The following is a 25681-nucleotide window of genomic DNA, read 5'->3' as shown; positions in this document are numbered from 1 at the left end:
AGTGCTGCTTTCAGCTAATGTCTAGTTATTTAAGCAATTTAGGAATCCTAACTGAAAAATGGCTTTCCTTTTTCCTGTTACGCAAAACAAGCAGGTATTTAGAAGATAAACTCATACTTTCCAAAAAGCTTCACTTCTTAAAACTAAAAATATTTTCTGGTAGTCTCTCAGAGCACTTAGGGATATTTATCCTTCCTTATGCTATGCCATGTTGAGATACTTTTAAGATAGCAAATAGTGGAGAGAGTGCAGCACAAGACAGAACATGTCCTGTGAGAAGGGAAGGTAGATTTCACTGTATTTCAACAGCTTGTGTTTTGCTGATGATGATTGATAACCCTTTTCACTTTGTAGCGCTTCCCAGAGCATCTCATAACACTTCATAAACATTAAAGTTCCGAATAAACCAATAAGGTGGGTGTGTAGTCTTGTCTCTCTTTTACAGGTGGACAATTGAGAGGTTTTTTGCCCAAGGTCGTACAGCAAGAGCAGAGCCAGGAACAAGTGAAATCAAGTTCTAACTTTTTTCTTCAGTTAGTGTCCTGAAATGTTGTCAGCCACTCGATACATTTAGGACAAAAATCACCTGTCTGGAGGAAAAGACCTGCAGAATTTGGCATTCAGTTTTCAGTGTAATTTTAATATATGTCTTTTTGTTTTGTTGTCCAAGCTAAGGCCTATTCAGTGACTCCACATTTCAAGCCCTATTTTGGTCAGATGTAGACAGTTTCTGATTCAGAGCATTGTTAGATCATGCTAAGGCCTTTTATGTCAACATACACTGGGGATTCTCCCCCTGTTACAGTCCTTACAGTGAATTGTAAGGCTGCAGTGCTATGTTATCCCCTTATCACACAGTCTCATCTTCCCCCTTTAGTCAGATTTAGCAATTTTATGTCCATAGCAAGAGTGAGTTCTGTGGACTAGGTTACTGTTGAATCACTGAGCTGGTCCAGCTTTCCCAGGCAACACGATCACTAGATCTGATTAGATGAGAGTGTAATACATGGTGGTATGGAAGACTGAAAGCCTGATAACCTCCTTGTTTCATCTGATCTAACTAGTCTATATTGTTAAGGTTTCCCAAGCAATATAGCAAAGAAACACAGCTGGGGACATTGTCTGACAAAGATTTTATTTCTGTTGTATAGTATTTACAGAAATATCCTTTTTAATCCTGACTTATGTTATATATGCAGCCACTCAATACAGTTTTATCTGCATGTATTTAGTTGAATGTTATTATGCATACATAAGTTCAGGTATTAGCTGTAAAGTTCTTGGACAGAGGTTTTTATATAAAAGAGCTTGTATTTGCCTAAGGAGTATGTATTGATGCTTCCTGTGTTCATAAATTTGAGTCTGAATAAAGGGTACTTGAAAGAGAAGAAAAGGGAAGGATAGTCAACGAGCCAGTAATAAGTCCATGATGATGTTCAAAACCCTGTGATCATGTATTATAGAGAGGTCTGGAGGCTGCTCTAAACTAAATTTTTCAAGAAAATATGCAATACAATATAATAAATGTAGAGACTAAAAATAGTTGTGTATTTCAGCCTGTATGAGTGCAAATGTTTTAGTAATTGTTTCAGTACTGAAGGTGCTTAAGAAAAATGCATACAAAATGCAAACGTGTAGTTGTACAAAGGTAAGTTGAAACTGCATTAGAACAGCTTTTGATTTTTGTTTTTAAAACTGTTTTATAAGGAAATAGTCTTGAAAATATGGTTTGGGGGTTTTGGAATAGAATTGGCAATATCTTTATTACATTAACCTCTTTTTCTATACTATTACATAGCACTATTTTTTCAAAACTACAGTTTTAACCTTGTTTTCTTTCTCATGTTATCTTTATCTATGAGGACCTTTCTTCACGCAGTTTTTATAGCTCAAATAATATTTTTATTCCTTAAAGAGGGTTTCACATCTGATTACAGATCTGAAGTAGTTCCATTTTTCTGACCTCCTTCAACAAAGAAGAGCAAGACTAGGCATTTGAACCCTCTCTTCTCTCCAACTAGTTATATAATCTTCTGTCACTGGGATTCCTACTGTTTGTAGATTTTATAAGAATAAATGTAACCCACTGATGTTTCCTTAAGACTACTGAAAAGATGCCGTGTATAAGTAAAGAACACAAAAAGATTTTTCCTTCATGCACTGGCATACACATTGAAGGTATTTAGAACTGACTTCTGCTAAACTGTTATTGATTAAAATCTATATTTTAATTTTTAATTAGAATTTAGAGTTAAGACATTAGAATTGATAATACTGAGCATTTTCATTGATCAAATTTACTAATTATACAATTAGAATATAATTTGTCCCTCATACAAATGGCATTAAAAGGAAAGTTAAACGTACACTATATTATGAAGCATATTCAATGGGTCATAAATATATGTAGGGGTTGCAAAAATATTTTATTAATTTCTAATAATATTTCAAAGAGTTGTCAAAAAGTTAGGAATGGAGCTTGGAAAAGGAGTAGAAAAAAATATGGTTTCAGCATACCTAAAATACCTGAAAGATACATAAAAGAATCCATGGTTTTCCCCGAGGTATTAATTGATCTCTAAAACCTTGCCTTATTTATAAACGTAAACCACCCCATTTACAACAGCCTTTGGGTGATCATTTTGCAGCCACATGAAAGTGTCTCCCTAAGCTATATTTTGAGGTTTAGTGGTCATATTCTGACTTACAATATCATTTGTTTAAATATTAATCTCCCAGGGAAGCAACGTGGAGAATTTGCTTTGCTAAAGGTTTTTGTTCCAAGTTAACAGAACTCACGTCTCCTAGTCATGACACTTTTTTAATTCTCCACTAAACCTTTACTTTAGTAGAAGTACTGCCAACACATAAGTGATAAGTGACAATGTCAAAATGTTGCCTGTTAAGTCCTCAGACCCTCATTTGACATGCTAGATTCCATGTCAAAACCAGCAACATAGGCAGTCATGTTAGGGAAACATGCATGAGTCAGTTTGCTTTCCATGCTGAAGTAGTTTCCAGGTGAAGAAGCTTTCCTCCAAAGGAAAGAATTGTAACAGTCTAATGGCTGGGATGGTAGAAACTTTGAAACATATAAATCTGTCTGTTTCTTGGTTATGTTTCTAGCTGTGTAGAGGGGAACCCCCTACTCTGAATCTGAAATTCAACAAACAATTGTATTCATCATCCTCAAGTTATTTCATTTGGAGGCAGCAGTTTCATGTGCAGAAAGTTTCTTCTTCCCAGCTGCAGCCAAGGAGAAGGACTTCCTCAGCACCCTTACAAAGGAAGTGGCCATCAGCATCTGCTTCTTGGACCTGGCTGGTTCTCTCGCTCCGTATGGCCACGGACTGTCCTTGTCAATAAGCAAAAAACCTTTAGCATTTGAGAAACTCACTTGAAAGCAATGGGAAAGTGGTACACGTTCCAATGGGAGACCGTTAGTATCCCCAAGTAATCTGTCCTTAGTGATACTTTTCAAGCTGTCCTGCTGTTGTCAAGGTACAGACAGCTCTGCTTGTTGAATAGGCTTATTGAGGATGTCCCAAATATTTCTGAAGTTAGGAGTTTTATTTTAAAATTTTCTGATGCTGAAGATTGATGGATCTTGATTCAGGGGCAACTAATTTTTATTGAGAAATTTGGCTTCTTCATCTTGATATTATTGTCCTTTGAGTCTAAGCCAGTCTGCAGGTGCCAGTCAACAGGATGCTTATTTCTTGTTCCCTGTAGCTGTCCTTCTGAAGGATACTGGTTTTGTAATTGAGAGGCCAAGTTATTAGCTGTATCTTTGATTCCTGGCAGGTAAAGGACCTCACAGAATTAGATCCTCTTCAGGATCTCTTTTAACAAAGTGTGTTTCTGCTCTGGAATTCCTCTGAGAGATCAGCGCATTTTTATCTTGTCTAGTCAGACTGTTGACCTCTCCAGGTTGTGCCACATTCTTTCTTTTTAAAAGAACTGGAATTTTCATGAGAAATGAAGTTGTAGCCATAAATTGTATTGTTGGGGCTGTTCTGATTATTCTGAAAGGAGGACCTTGTTGCAACTGGAAAAATACCTGGTATTTCATGGAATTGCAGGTATCTTTCACCATCAGTTAATCTGATGTTTTTTCATAACTTTTTTTGAAACATGTATGACCTTTATGGATGGGCAGTCAGATGGTCTTAACACACACAATATTTAATATATATGTCGTTTTAGAGCAGCTATGATTAATGTGTCTTTTTGGAGTTTCTTCTCATTGGAATTTCTACTAGACCAGTAGATACATCTGTGAGTGGTCTTGGACACATACCAGTTTCAGATAAATGGATCAGTCAATTTAAATTCTGCACATATATTTGCCAAACACTATGCATTTGATTTGAACATCAAAGTAAATGCCAGTTTTGGATGGAGCTACATCTTGGTATATGTGAATTACGATAATGAGTCAAACTACTGAATCTAACTGCTCAAAAAAGAACACTCATCATCTGGAACCAGATTCATTTCTTCTGGAATCTAAACTAGTGAAAAGAACTGGCGAAGTACGTAGCCGTATGCTGACCAATTGTAGCCCATCTCTGAACATGCATTATCTGAGAAGTAGGTGGACACACGTATGAGTATTCTAAAGGGTAGCACTGGTGGGAGGTGGACCCATCATTTAGAGTACACCATGGAAACCTTAAGTTTCAGGAGTCTATATTAACTCTACTTGCAGATGAGTTACTTTCATATTTCAGACAAGAACTTTGTGTCCCAGGATGAGTGGTGCATGTATATATTTCGGGTAGAGTAACCTAAAATTGATATCTAAGTGTTTAGTGTGTCAACATCATCTTCAGCTGTGTTCTTGGGATAATTTTTAAGGTGGCATGGAAGTGACAGTGTAAGTCATCCCAAAGTTATCTTATCATTTATGGTAAAAATATTAAGTATTTTAGGGGGGGTCTTCCTTGTAACAGACTTTATTCAAAACATACCTATTAATTTTGCACCTCCTCCATTGGAATTATTTTTTAGGAAGTTAAATGTCAATTATCTCTTTTTAACCAATCTTCACCTCTACTATTCTTAAATAAGCGTTTCTCTTTCTTGTTATTTGGAACTTAAAAGTACACTGTATAGAATACTGCAGCATAAAGTAACAGAAGTTGGTTACTCTGGAGGGCATTTGGATAGATCTAAAGTGAGAGAAGAATATGTAATATGTTAACGAGGAATGTTATCACATCAGGGAGATGCTTAATTCAGGAATAAATCATGCAGACATTCCTTCTTGTGGCTGTTCAAGGTAACAATTTTTAGAATAGTAACAAAACACAAGGCAAACCCCCTAATTCTTCCTATTAAAAATCTATACGTTCAATGATACAGCAATGATTTTGAGTGTTATGTGGATGGGGAGAATTGGATAATTAGACAATATGGCTATCCACAGTTAATATACTTTAACTTATTTTTCAGGATAAAAGCCAACTCTTTGATGAGAGTTTAAAGGAAATGGGAGCGTTTTGTAAACTTTCAGTTTCCTTCAGTTTTCTTTGTTACAGTTTTCCAAAGCCTGGGTCCTGGACTAGATAGATTGCTGATCTGATCCATTATGGCCAGTCCTGTGGTCCTTGAACAAAGATATTTCTTTCAAGAAAAGATTAGCCAGATAATTAGAACTATCTCATTTTACAATTTATAGAACATGTGGAAAGTTTTCTAATGATTTTTTTTTTTAATTAGAATTGAACAACTGTTTTCACTGCTGCTGTTTTGTTCATCTGTTAAGAAGACCTCTTGCAATAAATCCTTGTTCAGGATAATGAGTAAGAAAAATTATACTTCATGTAGATAAAATTCCCAAAAGTAGATTTGAAATATATCCAACTCATCCTGCAAACTGTTTGAAATGTAACTAATCTTGTCTATACTAATCTGTCCAAACCATGTTACTAATTTAAATCAAGATCATAACAAGTTATGATGCTTACCTTTTCATAACATTTCCTTAACTACTTTTTTTTTTAGCTTGTGTATTTCTTGCATACCATGAAACATGTCATATACAGAATATGTGATGGATTGGCATGTTAAAATGGTTTTGTGGATCCTTTTCTAAGGCAACTTGCATTACGAGCTTGCAAACTGACCATCTGAGTAATATGTCCATCCCAAGACAGCTTTTCTAAGAAACCATCATGTGTTCTTTCTTCTTGCCTATCTCCTACCCTTATTATTACAGCAGTTAACTTTATAGAAGGTGTTTGGAGTACTATACACAGTACAAAACAGAGTAAGAGGCATGTCCTGTCCTGAGAAACTTAACATTTTAAAGAGAGATAACAAACAAAAGACTGAAGAAATAATGACTAGGGAGAGGTGAAATGTCGTAACAATGATCATACACTTTCTCAGTGCCATTACAAAAAAATGTAGCTAAGGTTTTTGCCCTGTAATCTCATATATCAATCTTTAAAAGAAGTGCAATCAATGGAAAAGAAAGAAGTAATGATGGGTTATGCCAAGTCTAGATATACAAGTCCCTTCACTATAGATTATTTTAGTAATTCTTCTGCATTTTTTTTGTTTTCAGTCTTAAATATCATGAAGAATTAAAGCAGTTCATGATCAGTTAAAATTTTAAATATTTAAGAAAGCAGTATTTAAGATTAACTGTTCTTCATTTACTGACCGTTACTTGGAATCAAAAAAATCTTGTATTTTTGTAAGCATAGTAAGCTACACTGTTTTTCTTTAAACTTTAGGGTATGAATTATATTCCTATAATGACAGCTGCAGGGTGGAATGTTTTAACACACTGGAGTGAGATATATCTTGGACACATTCTTGGTATCTTAAGTTCAACATGCTCCATATGGTGCCACTGAGCCAGTGATTTTGAAGAAAACAGTCAAAGACTGCTGAAACAGCGTAAAATACAAATTAGTCTTTGCTATATAAGTACGAAATTCACTGTCAATCTTTTCAGCTTTCTGCATGAATACTTACAGCAACTTTTAATAGTAGTCCCCATGTTTTAAAACAACTGTTGAATTCTAGCAGAACAGAGTAAAAGATTGTGGGCTAAGAATGCGGACTCATTATTGACTGTATTATGCCTGAGTCTTATGCAGGAGAGCAAAGTGAAAGGAGGTTGGGCTTCCCTGTATTGTTACATTAATCTTTAACATGGCAGCAGGGATTGTGTGTTGCAAGATTTGTGAGAAGTAGGTTGCTCTTTGTTAACTTGGTCCTCTGTCAGCACAAAAGAGCCATGAAAGAGCTGTGTCACAGGGAGGTGTATTCTCAGTCCTGCTATTGAGAATAGTAATGACAGGGTACCTTGTAGAAAACTGTGTAATAACCATTGTTATGACTTAAATATTTTAGTGTTTGTGGTACTGGATTAGGTGAGAATCATGTTTTTAGGACATTGGACTTTTTTCATGTATGTATTTGTTCACACTATCATGACAGGTAGGAGTTAATGTATGAGTAACTTGCTTGTCTTTTATCTTAACGTGATTGGATTTTTTTCAATATAAACTTAATCCTGAGTTTCCTGAGTTTATATTCGTTCTTAAGGATTTCAGAGTTCTTACAGCATACTTGCAGTCCTTAATACTGAAGTTATTGGTTCATACCCTGATTTTAACTCTATATTGACCTGATGGAAGTTTTAGTCCTGGATGATGGTGATGATGATTATTGTTGTTACGGCTTTTTTAAAGTGTCCAAACAAGAAACACAAGGATTACACAGCCATGCAAAAATTCTGTCTCTTTAAAGGACCAACCTTACATCATTTTGTATTGATGTTGACTCTTAAGAATGGATTTACAAGTATAACAGAGCATAAGAAAAACAGCCACAGTGCACAAACCTGTTAACCTATACTTGTATACCTTCTCTATCAGCAGAGCAGCATAATGAAATGAGAGCATTACTGATGAACCAGACCCTTAAGGTGGTGATTTGCAGAGTTACATTAATGTGAAGTTGCACATTACAGCCTGAGCTGATCTAGGAATTTACTGCCAGAGGAAGATGGAGATCTTGCTCCCTGTTCTCCCCCTTTTCAGACTTGTAGCTTCTGTCTCAGGTTCCCTCTGTGCAGTGCAGCTAAGGCAGCAGAGACATGGGAGATGTTTTAAAGAAAAGGCCCAAGGAGGTGTGGCCACATGATTTTTAAACAGGGATGTAATTTGAGACAGTCAATCTAAAAGTAAGAAACCAAAACACAGTCCTTGAGCTTCTCCCCCACTGCTAAATTGTTACAATCTATAAAATCATTAGACAATGACTGACAGGCAACTCACATTTTAGTAATCCCATATTAGAGCTACCTGCACTGCTGTAGTCCCTCTAGAAATAATTAGATAAAACAATCATCAACAGTTTGTTTAAATGTCCATCTTTAAATACAGCCTGAATGTCAAATTTCAACTGATAATTACTTATGACATGTTTATTAAGTCCTTTGGGACTTAATGCCAATGCTGGTATCTGTGGTAAAGGACCTAGTTGCCAACCAATGGATTCATAACTGAAGTTCTTGTATGCTCTTGGAAAGTACATTCAAAGCATGCAAGGTCTTGATACAATATTTCCTTATAATAAACAGAGGTCAAATCTCTGCTTTAAGTGAAAAACAGAACTTAATATTGGCGTTAGAGACCTGACCAGAACATCAGTGATACGTTAAGGTAGATGCTTTCTCCTCGTATACAAAATATAATTACCACCTTTTTTTTCCTCTGGCAGCAGCTGGATTCTCTAGTTTAAAAAAGGGATCTGCTGATGTTCATCGAGTCACTGGACATACATTGGTATATGTTCTATGAAAGACTTACTCCGCCGTACCTCCCGCATCAGTGATAACTGTGTAGGCCTTCCAGTCTCCATGGCCATTCTAATCCATTTGATATGATGATATAATGCAGCTGTCACAAAACACTATCCCCTTTCTTTCAGAAACATAAGACTTCCAAGCCATACACGTAATCTAACCCAAGGAAACGATCCCAAGGGATCCACTTGACCTATCAATCAGTGCCTTCCTTCATTTTGTGCCATGGGTAGACTGGTCCCTTCAGTTACCTGCTCAGCAGGATTACAGTCCCTGTGTAAATTGGAAGACAACTGTGCCTTCCTTGTCTGAGTATCAGTTCATCATCACTGTGTGTGAGAAGCTTGTGTTAAACTATGTGTTAAGCTTGCACTTAACTGTTCCAAAACAAGTTTGTGTATGAAAGACCTCACAATTGTGTTATATTGCTCATCTGGGACAAAAGGAGGACCTCCTTAAGCCAAACATTCTTTATGATGAAGAGCAGAGCATGAAAGGAGACCAAAACCTCTTTCTGCACATCACTGCTATTTGCTAAAGGAGGCAGGGTTCAGCCTGTTCTTTTCTAATTTCACATCTCAGCCGTTTGTGGGTTATTTGAGGAAAGGAGGAGACAAAGAATAAGGGGAAGACTTGCGAGGATCAAATGGAGCTCTCTACCTGAAAATGGCTCTGTATTTCCCAGAGAGAGAGAAATTTCCTTAGCCTTTCAAACTTTCCACAATGGCTCAACCTTACCTCAGTACATCAAGGCCTGGGAATAGTTTTCTTCATGCAGGCCAGAAGCATGTTCATACTTTGCTACTTACAGGCCAATAAATTACTTCTCCAAAAAGTTCCTTTTTTGATAAATCAATCTGCTCATGTGTTTGCACTATATTATGTAAGAGGAGCCTTGTCATCTTATTGAAATAATAGGACATTGTGACATACCAAGTTTTTCTGGCTAGATTTAACAGTTTTAAAGGAAGCAAATTATTGCAGCTCCAGGGCAGCAGTAACTTACGTAGTGACAACTTATACATGTTTTATGTACCTATTTACTTCAATGTTCACTACAAAAGTATAGTTACCATAGCAATGACCATGTCACCAGATTTCTTTGCTGGTTCTGAAATACAAAATACCCATATGCCACCTGAACTGTGATTATTTTCTGCACAAGTACTGAAAGTATAAGTTGAGAGTGTCACACACTTCTCTAAACAAACAGTAACACATTGATTCACAGAACATTTTATGGTGAAAAGCAGTTGGTGCAAGTGGATCTCAAGTCGCTAGCATCCCTAGTATTGTAAATGCTTTGCCACTAAGCTGAAAGAAAAGCTTCACTGGCTCCTATCAGCAGAGACTCCACTAGTATATACTTAACCTTTAGTCTTCTGTGGAATATTGGTACTTACATACAATATTCCAGGAAAATAATGTGTACTATTCAGGAAGACTTTTTTTCTGGTTTTAAGTGTGAACTCATAAACAAAGCCATCTTTTGGCTGTTTACAGCTTGTTAATGTTATAAAAAATAGCATCACAGAAAGTGGTGTATTTTCTCCCTGCTGCTTCTTCTACTATAGTAATGGCAAATCTATGAAGAATTTAGGTAATGACCTATACCTTGGGGTGCAGCTCACTAAGACCGATAGATTCGAGAAGCAAAGTACTAGATTTCCCAAATCAGTATTAGCCACTGGGGTAGTGGCGGGATAACCCAATGTGACTTGTGACTGTGGGCAAGTAAAAGATTAAAACTCTTTTACCACAGATCTAGACTTTTCCTTCTTATAGCTGAGTTATGTTTTCTCACCTGTAGACTATGTGAGATAACCTGAATACATATAACAACTGTGAATACAGATATTTGAAGAAAAGCAGTTTGAGGGACTGCAAACTTAATCCACCATTTCAGTCATTCTCCTTTAATAAAGACTTGTCTACACAGGAAAAATAATCTGAACTGAGATAGCACATTATTTTGAGCACAACACCTTTAACTCAGATTTGTATTGTGTCCATTTGTGGACAGTCTTATGTTGGAACAGGAGTGGTTTGTTCCTGGTTAACTTATTTTGAAAATGTGTTTAACTGAAGAGGAGCAGGGCACATGAATTATTGAACAAACATGTCAACACATGGAGCCAGCCATTAGCAATTCCATGTGAAGATGCAAGAGTAAAATTGATCCACATTCATGTAATGGTTGATCTCTTCTCCCTCACATCGTGCAGTGTCTAAATTCTTCCCACAAAAAAGAAATCTCACTTTGCTGGGTAGGGAAGTGGACATGATGCTGTTAGGTGTTACGTTTATCTGTATGAGTTGTAGGGAAGAGTTAGGAAATTAATTTAGCTGGGAAGTTTGATGCAATCTCCTTAAGTCCTTGAACTGGAGGTGGAGGCTGAGTGGTTCAGATTTGAGCTTTATGTAGCAATGCTACTGTTTAGACTCTAAATCTGATCAGAAGGCCCCAAAGGAAAGTGAAGGCTTAAATTAAAAAGAAGGAGATTTTTTTTCACGGCTTCCATGTTGACTGCAAACTGTGTAAAAGGATCAAAAAGCCTCTTTCATTGTGTTATAATTAGTAATCATTAATAAGTAATTCTAACTACTTCCATTTTTATTTGGATTCTCTCCATTCTCCTATATTTCTTTCTCAGAAAAAACAATCAGTATTTTTATGTTTATCTAGGCAGCAATCGGAATTTGCGAATAATCCTTTAAGAGCATAGGTGTACCTTCAGCCAAAGACATTTGAACTGACCCCTGGACAGGTGACCTGCAAAACCAGATGGTTCAATTTGCTGGTGCAAGTGTTGTGCTTCAGGAGTACCTTAAGCTGTGTGACTCTGCCTGAGTTACCAGTTCAGACTGGTAGCTAAGGTAGTTCAGAGATCTCTGTGATGCTCCACTGCCTGATATAAACATGTCCAAAGACATATTGTCTCTGACCTTTGCACAGACATACAGGTACTTTATAATTTACTGTATAATTTATCAGATAGCCTTCAACAGTGACCTCTCCATGGTAAGGGTAAGTTCCAGCAAGTCAATGGAATATGACCACCCAACTTCATGCTGATGGGCAGGTATGGTGGGAAATGTTGCCCAGAAAGCCCCCTCTCTGTGCAGCTGATCGGCTGTGTGATAGAGCAGTTCAGTCTGTCTGTGTCTCTCCACTTTTACCACATACTGCTTTCATAGTCAAGAGTGTTTTTTCCAGCTGTGATGTTAAAAAGTATAACTCCATTTATACCTACAGGAATAGTCCAGCCAGTGTTTTTTATCATTACTGGCAAATACACTCAATACGGAAGCACAGGCATCCTGTATATGGTTGAAGGTATAACATACACTCACATGTGTTGGCCCTGCAACAGATTTAGGAATAAATCTGCCTCAATTTCTGGATGAAGGCTGTCTTTCTAAAGGCTGTCTACTAAAATCTGACATCCAGTTCTTGTTCTATAGCTACTTGACTATTGTATTTCTTCTCTGTCCTCTTGCTGGTGCAGCCACCCGTGAGGGGTGGATTCCATGTGTGTGATGCTCTCACACATCCTGCTCTGCTGCCAGGAGCAGAAGACCTATTTTTTTGTGACATGAAAAGAAACTTGCTAGTGCAGTACATTACTAAATGCTAGAGACTTATTTCATGAAATGGGAACACCGCAGGGGAATCTGGCAAGGAAGATGTGTTTATGTAACTGAATTGAGTGTTGCAACTGCCATCACTTAGTTCCCTTGGCTGCAGTGAGCAAGTTGTGAGAGAAAAACAATCCAAACAGAGATCTTCAGACACTGAGGGCAGCTCTCATTACATACAAATAATTAATAAAAATGAAATGCAATATTATTAGAAAATACAAATGCCATTCATTTTCTTACATGATCATGTGTACCAAGCTCATTGATAGGGTCAGAAACACCCAGGCTTTTGCACTTTTATTGGAAGTACATATTCTTTGAGTGTCTTCAGCACATTCTGATATCCCAGGGAGATTCATGACACAAGAGTAATTGCACATAATGTAAACAAGATCTGCATTAGTTGGCTCTTTTACTCAGAATCCTTTTCCAAGTCCAGATGTGTGATGTGTAAATGTTAGGAGAACAGAGTCCTTATGAAGTAGCTTTATCAAATGCAGCTAGTCTTCCAGCAAAACGGAGAAAATATAAATTAGAGCTCAAGACCTTGGTCAAATCTGGTGCATAAAATTTTATGGTTATATTTAATGTTCCATATGTGCTTTGGACAAGTGCCATGTTTGTAAAGAACTGCTTCAATATTATTTTTTAAAAGTGACACTTTTAGCACAGTATCCTCTGCAAACTGTTCACTGCTTGCCATGTAAGCCAGCCAGGCTCCAAATAAACTGTTTATTTTCATGGTCTAAACCTAAGATCAAAATGCCTTTCAGAGCATGGTGATTTTCAAAACATGGCATGGTAGAGGTCATATGTGACGTTTCGAAGCATAATTCAGAAGAGTTGATTAACTTGACTGAAAGAGGAAAGCATATGATACAGAAATCTGACAAGAGACAAGGAATTAGGAACATGTGTATATGTCTGCTAGTACTGAATATCTTTTCTGGCTTGTTGTTTATACCATAATTAGATTTTACTATATTATATGAGCACTACATTCCTCTTAGCTCTTTTAGGAAAAACAAACCTCAAACCAAGTAGATTCCACAAATTTGTGCCACTTTTCAGAGGTCCTAGCCTATTTTTTTCTTTATTTCCCTAAATCCCTAAATAGCTGTCTTTTTAAAAAGCTTCCAGTGCAGCATCTGGTGTGCTGTTATTGCCACTACTTTTGCTCCAAAAGCATAGCACTACTGTTTTAGAATGTTCCCATTCATTTGTTGTCTGGTATTTGGCCAAAAAATTTATTACTAATATAAGAGAAAGAAGTAAATTTGCAAGAGCCCAAATCAGAATGCAATCTGAACAAAAGAACAGCACTGCTTTGACCCTACAGCTCTTTTCAAATTTTGCATAAAATGGAAGAGACACAGCGTCTTGGAAGAAATCACAGGAATTCTTTGTGTTGGAAAGTGTGAGGCAAACTAAAAAGATTGAAATAACTTCTGTTATATTTAAACACAAATACAATGCTGCAGGCAGAGGGGAAAAAAAAAAAAAAAGGTTATTTACACTTCTAAGCACTCAGGAGGTGTGAGGAGTCTGTAGTGAAGGGCGTGAGTGAGTACATAGCTAAAAATAACCTGTCCAGAACTGAATTACTAGTACTACTATTACTATGACTACTAATTTCAGCTTCAGAATAATTTGTAGTCTTACATTTGTCATGTAATAAAATAAGAAATGTATCAGGTGCAATTTCAGGTTCATTTGCAATATGCTAACATATACTAGGCACATAGTAATGGTTAACAAATATATAAATGATATTAAAATATAGTGTCAATCTGTTATCTCAGTAATTAAAAAATAGTTGTGAGACAAATCCTAAAATAAATGTAGCATTTTAAAGACACAGAAGTAGAGGTTAAAATGGTAACCATTCTGAAGTATAGCTGAGGATTTTAAAATGTTCTTTGAGTCTTCGGAGTATGTGAAGAATGTGCATATGGCATAATCAGAGATGCTAAGTTTTTTGTATGCTTACGTACAAAATTTATAAAATGTTATTGCTTGAAAACTATGATACATTTTTATGATCCTTTACAACTGGTGCCACTAGGAGAGTGTCCTTGCTTAGTAGAGATTTAGAGAACTGCTCGTGTAAAAAGAACACACTTGAAACTCAAAGTTTTCTTTTATTCAAATATTTCATTTCTCTTCCATGCAGACTGAGTCCAAATTTTACTTTTCAACTTGGCTTTCAAAGTTATCTGTGTGAATTTATGAACTGAAGAACAATAGTACATAGCAAGTTGTACAACAACCTCAGTTATTACACTGTATGGTGGGTTGACCCTGGTTGGAAACTGTATTTTCACTTTAATATTTTATAACTAGTGAATGTATCAAATGATATTTTAAAGAGAGAATAGATAATAATTCATTGCAACTTATATTGTCAAGGTAAAATTACTTCATAGTAGCAAAAAGATACATCAGTGCTATTGTAAGCAGTATACCTCAAACAAGAGCTGTAGGTGTTCAGAAAACTTGAAAGTGCTGATAAGTTACGGTATTTTAATGGCTGTGATTCCAATGCAGGCACCTTTTTTTCCCTAGTTAGAAGACTAGTGAATAAAAATGCTTGTGAAAACCATTGATTTAATCAGGAACGGTTTGGAGAAAGGGTGCAGGTAGAAGACTGAAATACAGAAGGTTTCAGAGAGGGAGATCACCTTTGTTTTGTCATGAGATATATATGCATTTGGGAAAGACTTGTGTGTGTGTGTGTGTGTGTATATGTGTACATAAAGTTAATTTAACAGGGAAGGCAATGCCTGACAGACAAAACCACTATGGATTCAACCTCTGATCAGTATTACTGCTGCTATCCAGTACATCTCAGAGAAAATGATCACATTGAAAGAAAGGGGATTGCATACAGTTACCCAGGTAATAATGCATTGCTAAACTATGCACTTTTAACAAGTAAGTTGTTGTCATGATTATGCTGTTATGTATTATGTGAAAGATTACTGATCTTTGATGCAGGAGTGTAATTTTTTCCATTATTACGTTACTTAATTTTGAAATTTTTTTCTATAGGATTTCATGCATGTTCATACATCATTTTATAATTTTTTTGCATCTTTTTATTGTTTTCCTTTTTCTTGATGAGTGTGGTGTCTTAAAAGTAGAAAGGCGTGCTGAGAAGGCTTATAGTTTGCTTTCTGTCACAGGAATTCTGAACCCCACTTTTTGAAAAAAATTCACTTTCATGTTTAAAAGCATAGTGACTAAACCAACCAATAGAATAGTCATGATCTTTTACCTAAGCCAATTTTTAAAGGAAAAAGCAATTATAATGAAGTGAGAGTGATTTGAATGCATGAAGCAATTGGTTATAGATAATTTGAATGTCTGCTGCCAAGCATATTATAACCCATGTGTAATAGGTGAAGTTCAGTGGTCAAGACATTAATAGACTTATATGTTTTCTTCCATCTTTGGTGTGTTGTACTGATGCTAGCAGTCCTTTGGCCAGCAGAAGCTGGGTGGAGGGTTTTTCTGAGTCTCTGAGAGATACTGCTTATTTGTCAGAGCGGCTTGTCCTGAATCATTTGTAGTTCGTGACCATCCTCACCTGCTGTGTGGCTGTGGTTAGTTGCTTGGTTTCTTTAGCTGTTTCTTTTCCATCCTAACAGTCATCTGCCTATTCTTCATATATCAATAAGTCTTTGATAAAGTCTTTCCCTGTCTGCATAGGCCCAGCATGGATTCTAACCCATGCTTGCAGTCAGTAACTACTATCATAATGCAAAGTGTAATATAAAATTTTAAAGACCTTGACAGACTGGAGAAATGGGCCAATGGGAATCTCATGAAGTTCAATAAATTAAAATGGAAGGTCCTCTCAACTGGGGTGGAATGTTGGTCCCAGGATAGGCTGGGAACCAGTTGGGTGGAAAGCAGCTTTGCAGAAAAGGATCCCAGGGAAAAAAAATAGATTTGAGCCAGCAACATGCCCTCACAGCAAAGGCGGCCAGCAGCATTCTGGGCTGCAATTAGGAAGAGCACTGCCAGCAGGTGGAGGGCCGTGATCCTTCCCCTCTACTCAAAACTGGTGAGATGCATCTGGAGTGCTGGGTCCTGTTCTGGGCTCCCCAACACGAGAAAGACATGGACTTACTGGAATGATAGCAGCAAAGGGCCACAAAGATGATATAGGGTTTGGAGCATCTGTTGTATGAGGAGAGGAGACTGAGAGCCTAAAGAAGAGGAGGCTGAGATCTTATCAATGCATATAAATACCTAATGAGAGGTAGTAATTAGGATGGAGCCAGGCTCTTCATAGCAGTGTCCAGTGACAGGAGAAGAGGCAACAGGCACATATTCAAGTACAGGAAATTCCACTTAAACATAAGAAAAGGGTGGTCAAATGCTGGAACAGGTTTTCCAAAGAGGCTGTGGAATCTCCACCCAAATGGTCTAGATGATGTTTGGAGGCCCCTTCCAACCTCAACTACTCTGTGATTTTTGTAATACCTCTTTAAAATATGTGGGAATTTGTGATCCCTCTAATTTCATTACTTGACTTTTCTTTCAGTTTCTGCTCTGTTTTAGCCCATCTCAAGTTCAGATTGGTTTCTCTTAGAAAAGGAATAAACATACAAAAAAACCACTCATCCTCAACACTTAATGGTCAGAAGCAGGTAAATTTTATACGTTTAAAAAAAAATTGGTGCAAGAAATTAGCAACTTGTCCAAGATGATAAATAGTGTCTTAGTCACATCTGGAATTAGAATTCATCTTCTTCAGTCAGGACCACAGTGATCTAACTGTGGTCAGATAGAAATTTTGTTTTTCCATGTAATGACAGAGAGACCTGGACAGGCTGGAGCAATGGGCTAAGGCCAACTGTATGAGTTTCAATAAGGCCAAATGCCGGGTGCTGCACTTGGGCCACAACAACCCCCATCAGCGCTACAGGCTTGGGGAGGAGTGGCTGGAGAGCTGCCAGTCAGAGAGGGACCTGGGAGTGTTGATTGACAGCCGGCTGAACATGAGCCAGCAGTGTGCCCAGGTGGCCAAGAAGGCCAATGGCATCCTGGCTTGTGTCAGAAATAGTGTGGCCAGCAGGGACAGGGAAGTGATCTTACCCCTGTACTCGGCACTGGTGAGGCTGCACCTCGATGACTGTGTTCAGTTTTGGGCCCCTCACTACAAAAAGGACATTGAATTACTCGAGCGTGTCCAGAGAAGGGCAACGAAGGTGGTGAAGGGTCTGGAGCACAGGTGTTATGAGGTGGTTTAGTCTGGAGAAGAGGATGCTGAGGGGAGACCTCATCGCCCTCTACAGCTGTCTGAAAGGAGGTTGCAGAGAGCTGGGGATGAGTCTCTTTAACTGAGTAACAAGTGACAGGACAAGAGGGAATGGCTCAAGTTGCGCCAGGGAAGGTTCAGACTGGATATTAGGAAGCATTTCTTTACAGAATGAGTTGTTAGGTGTTGGAATGGGCTGCCCAGGGAGGTGGTGGAGTCCCCATCCCTGGAGGTGTTTAAGAGTCGCATTGACATAGTGCTGAGGGATACGGTGTAGTTGGGAATGGTCAGTGTTAGGTTAATTGTTGGACTAGATGATCTTCAAGGTCTTTTCCAACCTAGACGATTCTGGTTCTGTGACAGTCTTGTGAGATAGAGCCACTAGTACAGACTGAGAACTAGGTTTTTCCTTCCATGAAGTAGCTGCAGTAGCTAAAACTGAAAATACAAGAAAAAAAAATGTATCTTGAATATTTGTATATTGAACACAGATAAATGCATCATCAGATTAGCATTAAATAGCACAACAAAATCCAACAAGAATCTTTAAGTCAGCTGGGGTCAAACTTCATTGAAAGGGTAAAATGTGTAATATTTAGATCAGTTTAAAAGTTGGTGTATTGCTGGAGGTTGCAGTGAGCAATTTTTTAATTTTCTTGCTAGAGTTACAAGCAATGCAAGCCTAGCACATGAAAGGAGTTACGTGATGATTGCTTTTTACAGGGTTCCCAATACCACAGCCTTAGTTACAATTCTAGATGGCTGTGCATGACATCACACCAAACAAAGTGTATAAAACAACTCAATTTCACTGCTAAAAATGTGTTAACCTTTTAGCTGGACTAGAGACAAGTCCTGCAGGATCCCGGCACTTTTAGCACAGTATCTGATTATTCTCTTCATCTGAAATTGCTAGGTGAGAATATCTTGTCAGTGATTTCAGGCTAGTGTCAGTGGTTGCAATCATAGAAGGCCTTGTTGAAAATGATGCAGTCTTTTATTTCTGTTTGTCATCCTTCAGCCAGAAAGTTGGCACTAAGAGCATCCAATGAGCAGTATTAAAGACTTCAAAAGACCCCACACATCTTTTATTTTTTATATATGTATAAAACTCTTATCTTGTAGCTATTAAATTAATTTTAAGATATTTGTTTTCATTTTTATTATGTTCTCCTGATTCAGTGATGATTAAGGAGGGGGTCTTTTTTTTATTCTCTCTCTCTTCTGATCATGATGTATCTATTTTTAAAATGGAGACAGGCACATTTGTATAAAGAGGTGGTGTAAGGAAGTATCACTCACTAATTTGATGCTTATAATATGGGAGGAGAGGCACACATCCAGAGTCATAGATAGTTCAGTTCTTTAGGTAAGGATGTATGGTGGAGATACAGGTAATTGCGCTTTATCCATCATAAAATTTCAAAATGGCTCAGAGGCATATCACTGCTGCAGCTGTTGCAGACCTTGTAATGGTATTAAGCTCTGACTCAGAGTGATTTTGCTGTAGAAGATTCTAGCAGGAACTATAGTTCTGGTAATAACCTGAATAGGAGAATAAATAACTTGAATATTAATGAATTGTACATGATACAGACACTCCAGGGTGAACCCAAGCAGGACAGGAAATACGTTTCTTTCTCAATTCTTTTCACACTAGGCTTTTTCAGACAAAACCCTCTGGTACTCTGCCAGAACCCCCTCTGAACGTTACAGCTTTAACCCCATATGGTATTTATACTTGTTCTGATTATTCACTTGAACTGATTATTATTGTTTTATATTTTCACCTACTGGGTGAAGGCCATGTAGATATATTTACCAGTATCTTTAGTACTACTGGAGCAAGCTGAAATAATATTTTAGTATATGATATGAACTCTTGCTATCTTTATAAAAAAAAGCAATTTTGGGGTCTGGCACTGCTCGCGGGAAAAGTAAAGAGGGAAAAAACCACCTCAGTGTTCATTTATCATAATCTGCCCATCCAATTGATGCCAGCTGTGCTTTCTTCAGTAGTAACCAGTGAGGGGTAGATACTTGCTCAGATACTGCTGATTCTCAGGTTGATTCTCAAGCTGTGTGCAGGGTCTGTCCGTTCTGTGACCACTTTTATTGATCTTCTCTGAAACATGAACAGTTGTACACTACTGACCAAATCAAGGATTAGTCTTCTGTGCTTGTCAAGCAAAACTAATATTGAAGCATTACATCCAATGTAGCACATTCCCAAGTATAGCTCAAACTTTATCACCTGTAGCAGAATTTCACCAGATAAACATTTGTTTCAAAAAATATGCTGGGTGGTTCTTTTGACTTCTGTTTCTCAAACTCTTATATGACCCATATTAAAGCAACTGTATCTGGGGGAAAGAAAAGAAAAAAGAAAAAGGATAAAATCACATTCGCCTCCTGAGCCCTCGATGCCTTCATAAATGGCCAGTTTTTAATAAAGGCGTATGAGCTTGTATTCTTTTAGACAATGAAATGTAGTAATAGTTGACCTTAAAGTAATGCCTGTCTAAATCAGACTACAATGACAAAAAAGGCTGGATAGGACAATCTACAGCATTTTGAGTAACTGTTGGTAACTATTTAGCACTGAATTGAAGAGGAACATATGTATCTTACCACTAACCACAATAAATGTACTGTTGGCACTAAAGGTTAGTGATCCAGCTGGAACTATGTCCTGTAGACTTTCTATCCATTCATTTTAAATAACAGAATAATAGTGGCCATTTTTTGAAATCATGTTTTCAACTGATCACTGGCTAGTCTTCAGCAATATCTACCTCAGATTCCTTAGGTAGGTCATGATTATCATTACCACAGCTTTGACACCACCCCTATTTGCATAGCATGAAAGTAATCATAGTTCTTGCATGATGTTAATTCATCATGCTAAGAACTGTGGATCTGCCATTATATACATACACATATATATAATGACAGATCTATTATGCATCTATTATTTTCTCACTTAAAATTGGGATGGGCTATAAAATCAGGTATAACTTAGTTTGGATTTGTGCAGCATACACAGGAAAGAGTAGTATAAAGATAGATCATATCACTGCACATTTATGGGCTGCATTAAATACCTGGATTTGATATAAGAACACCCCACCAACTGGGTCGTGAAGTTAGTGGGTGTATGTGTGACATCTTTGTTATAATTCAAAGGCAGCAACTGAAAATCCATTGTCCTGCTTGTGCCTTAAGACACATTTCCAGGGTCATATTTAGCATAAACTGGCCTGGAACTGAAAGAGTGGAAAACATGGCATGGCACAGCTCACTAGCCCCGCTTTTTAAAAACTAGCTTAGCCTTGCACTGTGACAAGTGTTTTATGAAACAAATATCAAAAGGAGGGCACATGGTGATCTTGATAAGTCATTCTTCATGACTTATCTTCTGATAAAAAAGAGGGAGATTTTAACAAGAGATGTCTTTTATTGGCCTATATTCAGAATTAGCGGGCACAACAGATACTGCTGAAATCAGAGGTTCTCAGTACCTATGGAGTGTATAAAACTAAGGGTATAGCTCTGACAGAAGTTTATAAGAAAGCTCTTTGTTAGGGACAAGGAAAGATGGCAGAAGGGATAGGCAGATAAGAAAGACAAATGTGCCTACCTAAGGAAAGCTGAACTACAAGTGTTAGTAATTATAATAAAGCAAAAGACTTTAATGTCTCTATAGTTCAGTGAGACAAATAATACATCAATTTTTGGTTGGTTGGTTATTATTTTTTTGGTTTTGTTTTAGAAAGTTTTACAAGTATATTGTCCTTTAGGAAATCATGAATAAAAATGTCTATTTCAGAAACACAAATCTTCAGCGCCTATCTCTAAGAAAGGAGATTGTCAATATAAAACAACTTTGAATATTTGAGTCAGTCTTCTACAGGATGAAGTTGTAGATATCAGTGTGTGTCACCTGCATGAAAGTGTGTCCTATATCCCCATTTGCTTATTTGACTTTGTTGTCACCCATTTAATTTAGATAACAGGTTTTTAATGTTACAGAAGATTTGTGAAATAGACTTTGTTGCCGCAAACAAGGCAATCAGTAGAAAAGCAAGAGAGGATACAGAACACAAAGTTATACCAGGATTGGAGATGAACTCATGAGTGGGATGGATAGTACTAAATGATTATACTGAAGAGAAAGGGAATTAGCCAAGTGAGTAGCCTTCAATGTGTTCAAGGAAACCGTGTAAATGGAAGAACACTAACAATTCATGCTTCTGGAATGTATGAAAGGAAGGAAATGTTTAAGATTGATTTTTAGATTTTAACAGTTTAAAAGTCGTGTAAAGTATTGTGGTGGAAGTACTATTCAAGTTATAATCAGAGTTGGTACCAGTAAGAATGGTTCCATCAAATGCAGACACTTAAGTGGATGGTCCTCATAGTCATTTACTGTTTTGCATTGAGCGAGTCCACTCAAGTTTGCTTTTTCATTTCTTTTTGTCATTATGCACTCTGCACTGCCCTGTACTGCAAGGATCTTCCTCTGCAGTTACACATGCTGTATGTGTGTGTGCGGTTTTAGGATTACACTGATTCATGGGCAGGGCTGAACCCACTGAGTCACAGATTTGTTATGCAGAGGAAGAGGATGGTATTCCTGAAAATGTGAATAGGGCTTGTTTGGGGCTCATTTTGTGTGAGTCAGGAAGTTTATAGTTGTTGCAGTAGGAACTCCCTCAAAACCTGCCTGTAATCTCCCAGTTAAAAAAAGTAAATCAAATCCAGGGGGTTTTTTTCTTTTTTTTCCCTGAGGAAAAATAGAGAATTAGAGAGAGCTGCACAGACTAGTACTGTAATATGTGAGTTTAGGTTATTCTGTGAGATGTTTCCTCTACCAAGAAGGATGGCAGGGGAGGGATTAGCTTCAGTGTCCCCTGCATTTGCTTTCTTGTGTAATTACGGGAAACGCATTCAGTGTGCAAGGGTATCATTGCTGTCCTGCTGTTTTATCATTTCTTTATGAGATAATGTTGATTTCAGCAATGAAATGTAAATTTAGTTTACAGAGCTCCTTTTCTCCATATAAAGGTTAAAATGCGTATTGTAGATAATACTGTTGGTGGTGCTTTTGAAACAGTCTTTGTCAGCTAATTTCAACAATATTTTAAATGCTTTTCAATGTTTTAAATGCTGTTCAGTACAACTGCATGAGTTTTATGTTGGCCTACATGAATTAATTTTAACACAACATGCATGTTGTTACCATTTTGGCTATAATTTGATCAACTCATCATAAAACCTTGGTACGAGCAAAAAAAAATTTAGATGTGTTGAGAATATTTAATATATACTGTACCTTCTGTGTGTTATGGCAAACCAAACGTACAGTTATTGAAGTTGAGCCATCTTAACTCTATAATCATAAAATTCTTCTAACACAGGGGGATAACAAATACTCCTAGGAATGCAGATGCTAATGGATTCTGTGTTTGGAGGGTATGTTTCTGTTTACTTACAAACAAATAGTTTGCATTGCTGGTGATAAAAGGGCTCAGAATTTTAAAACTCCTGTTACAGTTAGCCCCAATGTAGATTATAGACAGCTCCATTTACTAAATGATGGGACTTCAACAGCAGTAAAATACATGCAAGAATGGAAATAGTTTTCAGCTAGCAAGCGAGTTCTAACATAACAGCAAAGCCGGTACTAACGGAAGCTGTCTTTTTTATTGTTATCTCTTTAATTTATCTCGCTTTCCTGTGTAAACTGCTCACTATTGTGCAAAGAGGGTGTGTGTTAACTTTGGTGACACTGTGTGACTCCCATTGAGTAAAGTACACAGGTTTTTTTCAGCATGACTGTATTTAGGATTTTTTTTCCCCCCCCAAACTGCATAAGCCAAATAATGTTTCATAACTAATAACAAATCCCATTCCTACTTTAGGTGGTACGACAATAAATTCACTGTCGTGGTTAGTAAAAAGACTATATAGAAAAAGGAGTGTGAGTTTTTAATATATTTAGTATGAAAGAGTAAAAAGGTGGGGGAGAGGGTTTTATGAAATGAGATGTTCTGTTGTAGGCAATAATGGAAAACAGCTCTGAAAATGCTGAGTTTGAGTGATGAATGAATAATGTCTAAAGTTTATCAAAACTGAAAGAACTCCTGATGTGAAATGAAGCCTCCTAAGAAAATTTTGTTCTGTCGCTGTTTTGCTTTGCTGTTGTCGCATGTCACGCATGAATGAAAATGCTGCATTCTCTGGGGAGCGGTAAAGCTTCTGTGTAGGTTGTTTATTTCCTTAATCCCTCCTTCTTCGTGATTTCCAATGTCAGATATAAAATGGAAAGCCTGTAAATATAGTGATTATCATACTGATTATCACCTGCATCAGGGAACGCCCTGGCTGGCCATTGTAAGCCTAGCAGTCTCCACATGTTACAGCCACTTAGATTTTAACCTGACTACTTTATTAGAGACGTGAAGCTCAGTATGAGGTGCCCTAGGGCTGCACAGATGGGTTCTGCTTGTTTCCTGTTCTCACTGTTATTGTGAATAGATACTAAAAGGTTCTCATCGCTTTTATCTGGTTAATTTACTTTGAACTGTCCCTGGCATTCAGGGCCTGCCTCACATTTCTCACCATTTTGCAAACACCAAACTGTAGTCTCCAAATGTGTGTTTTGAGCTTTATTATCTTTTTTATTGGAAGGGTCTTAATTCTTAAAGGGATGTAGTCCTGAGAGAGGCTGATTCTTAGGGGGCTGTAGGCACAGTCCTTACTGAAAGAAACTGCTCAGGAGTTATTCTGAGGTTCAGTTGATAGGAGAGAAGAAAATTAAGATTGCTGTTGTTCTTTGGTGTGTTCAGACACCCTTAGATTAGAGGTCAACTGCAGGAAAATCTATGATTGTATGCTACCTACCATTATTCATGTAGCTGGGCAGCAGACCAGGCTAAAAGACAATGCTCTAACAGGAAAATCTGAAGATGAGATACTTTTCAACAAATGCGCAATCATTTATCCTTCCTTGTGGAAGGGCCAGGTCTTTCAAACCACATGTGCTATGCATGGGTGCCCCAGTACAGAAAATTAAGATGAATTCTCTCAAAGTCTTCCACATAAGGAAACACTACTTAACTGGAATAGTTTTTATTTCACACACATAAGAATGTACTGGTGTCCAGTTTCCTGGCCTAACAATAGTTTAACACAGATGTTAATGTCCTGCTGCATCGGGACCTTAAAGAAATCCCCTTAGGACAGATCAGTGTAACTTCCGATTTCAACTGCATGACCAAAAACCTGAGGTTAAAGAAGTAATTTGGCTACAGTATATAATTTTTAGTCCATTTTCTTATTCTTTGCCTCCTTATTGCTCTTATTTTTGTTTTTTTCTGTGTCCCAGTCCCATTTGAGGCTTTCTTGATTGTGTTGCAGTTCATTGTAAGTGCATCACTTTAGAGTGGAAGCTTGCAGGCTCCTTTTTTCATACGAGCATAGGCTTTGTTAATCACATGCTGCTTTAGGAAAACACTGCATGATATCTTTGAACCCTACACTCCTTCTTGACAGCCGGGCTAGCAAATGTCATTGACTGTGTGATGTACAAGAAGGAATTCAATTGTAAGTAAATTGTCAAAGTGGCTAACCTTGCCCGCACCCAATTGTCAGGACCATGATTCAGTTTTTCTGTCAACATCAGCTAAGGCTAACCCGGTCAGCCTTATGTTTCTGCAGTGAAGCAGCCTGAGGAGTTGTGCTTTTCAGCTTATCACATTTTATTAACCTCAACTTACTGTTGGTATAATCAATTCTACCCACTTCAAATTCTTATATTGCCCCCAAATTGGCAGATCATATAGGTCCACAAGTATGTATTTTCTGCAGCACTTACAGCTGTCGTGGGGACACTGGACTTGAATTGTTTAGTACAATAGTTATTTTTGTTTAGTTGG

The 25681-nt window shown here is 37.4% G+C and overlaps 1 protein-coding gene across 5 annotated transcripts in view; it reads left to right on the top strand.

Moving 5' to 3' along the window:
• The window catches only part of ADK (adenosine kinase), a 291237-nt gene that overhangs the window by 216188 nt on the left and 49368 nt on the right, over positions 1-25681 (top strand). The window lies entirely within an intron of this gene.

This window comes from Strix uralensis, chromosome 7, assembly GCF_047716275.1.
Source record: "Strix uralensis isolate ZFMK-TIS-50842 chromosome 7, bStrUra1, whole genome shotgun sequence".
Taxonomy (NCBI): Eukaryota; Metazoa; Chordata; class Aves; order Strigiformes; family Strigidae; genus Strix; species Strix uralensis.
The sequence above is the reverse complement of the archived record's forward strand: the minus strand, read 5'-3'. Positions and strand labels throughout refer to the sequence as shown.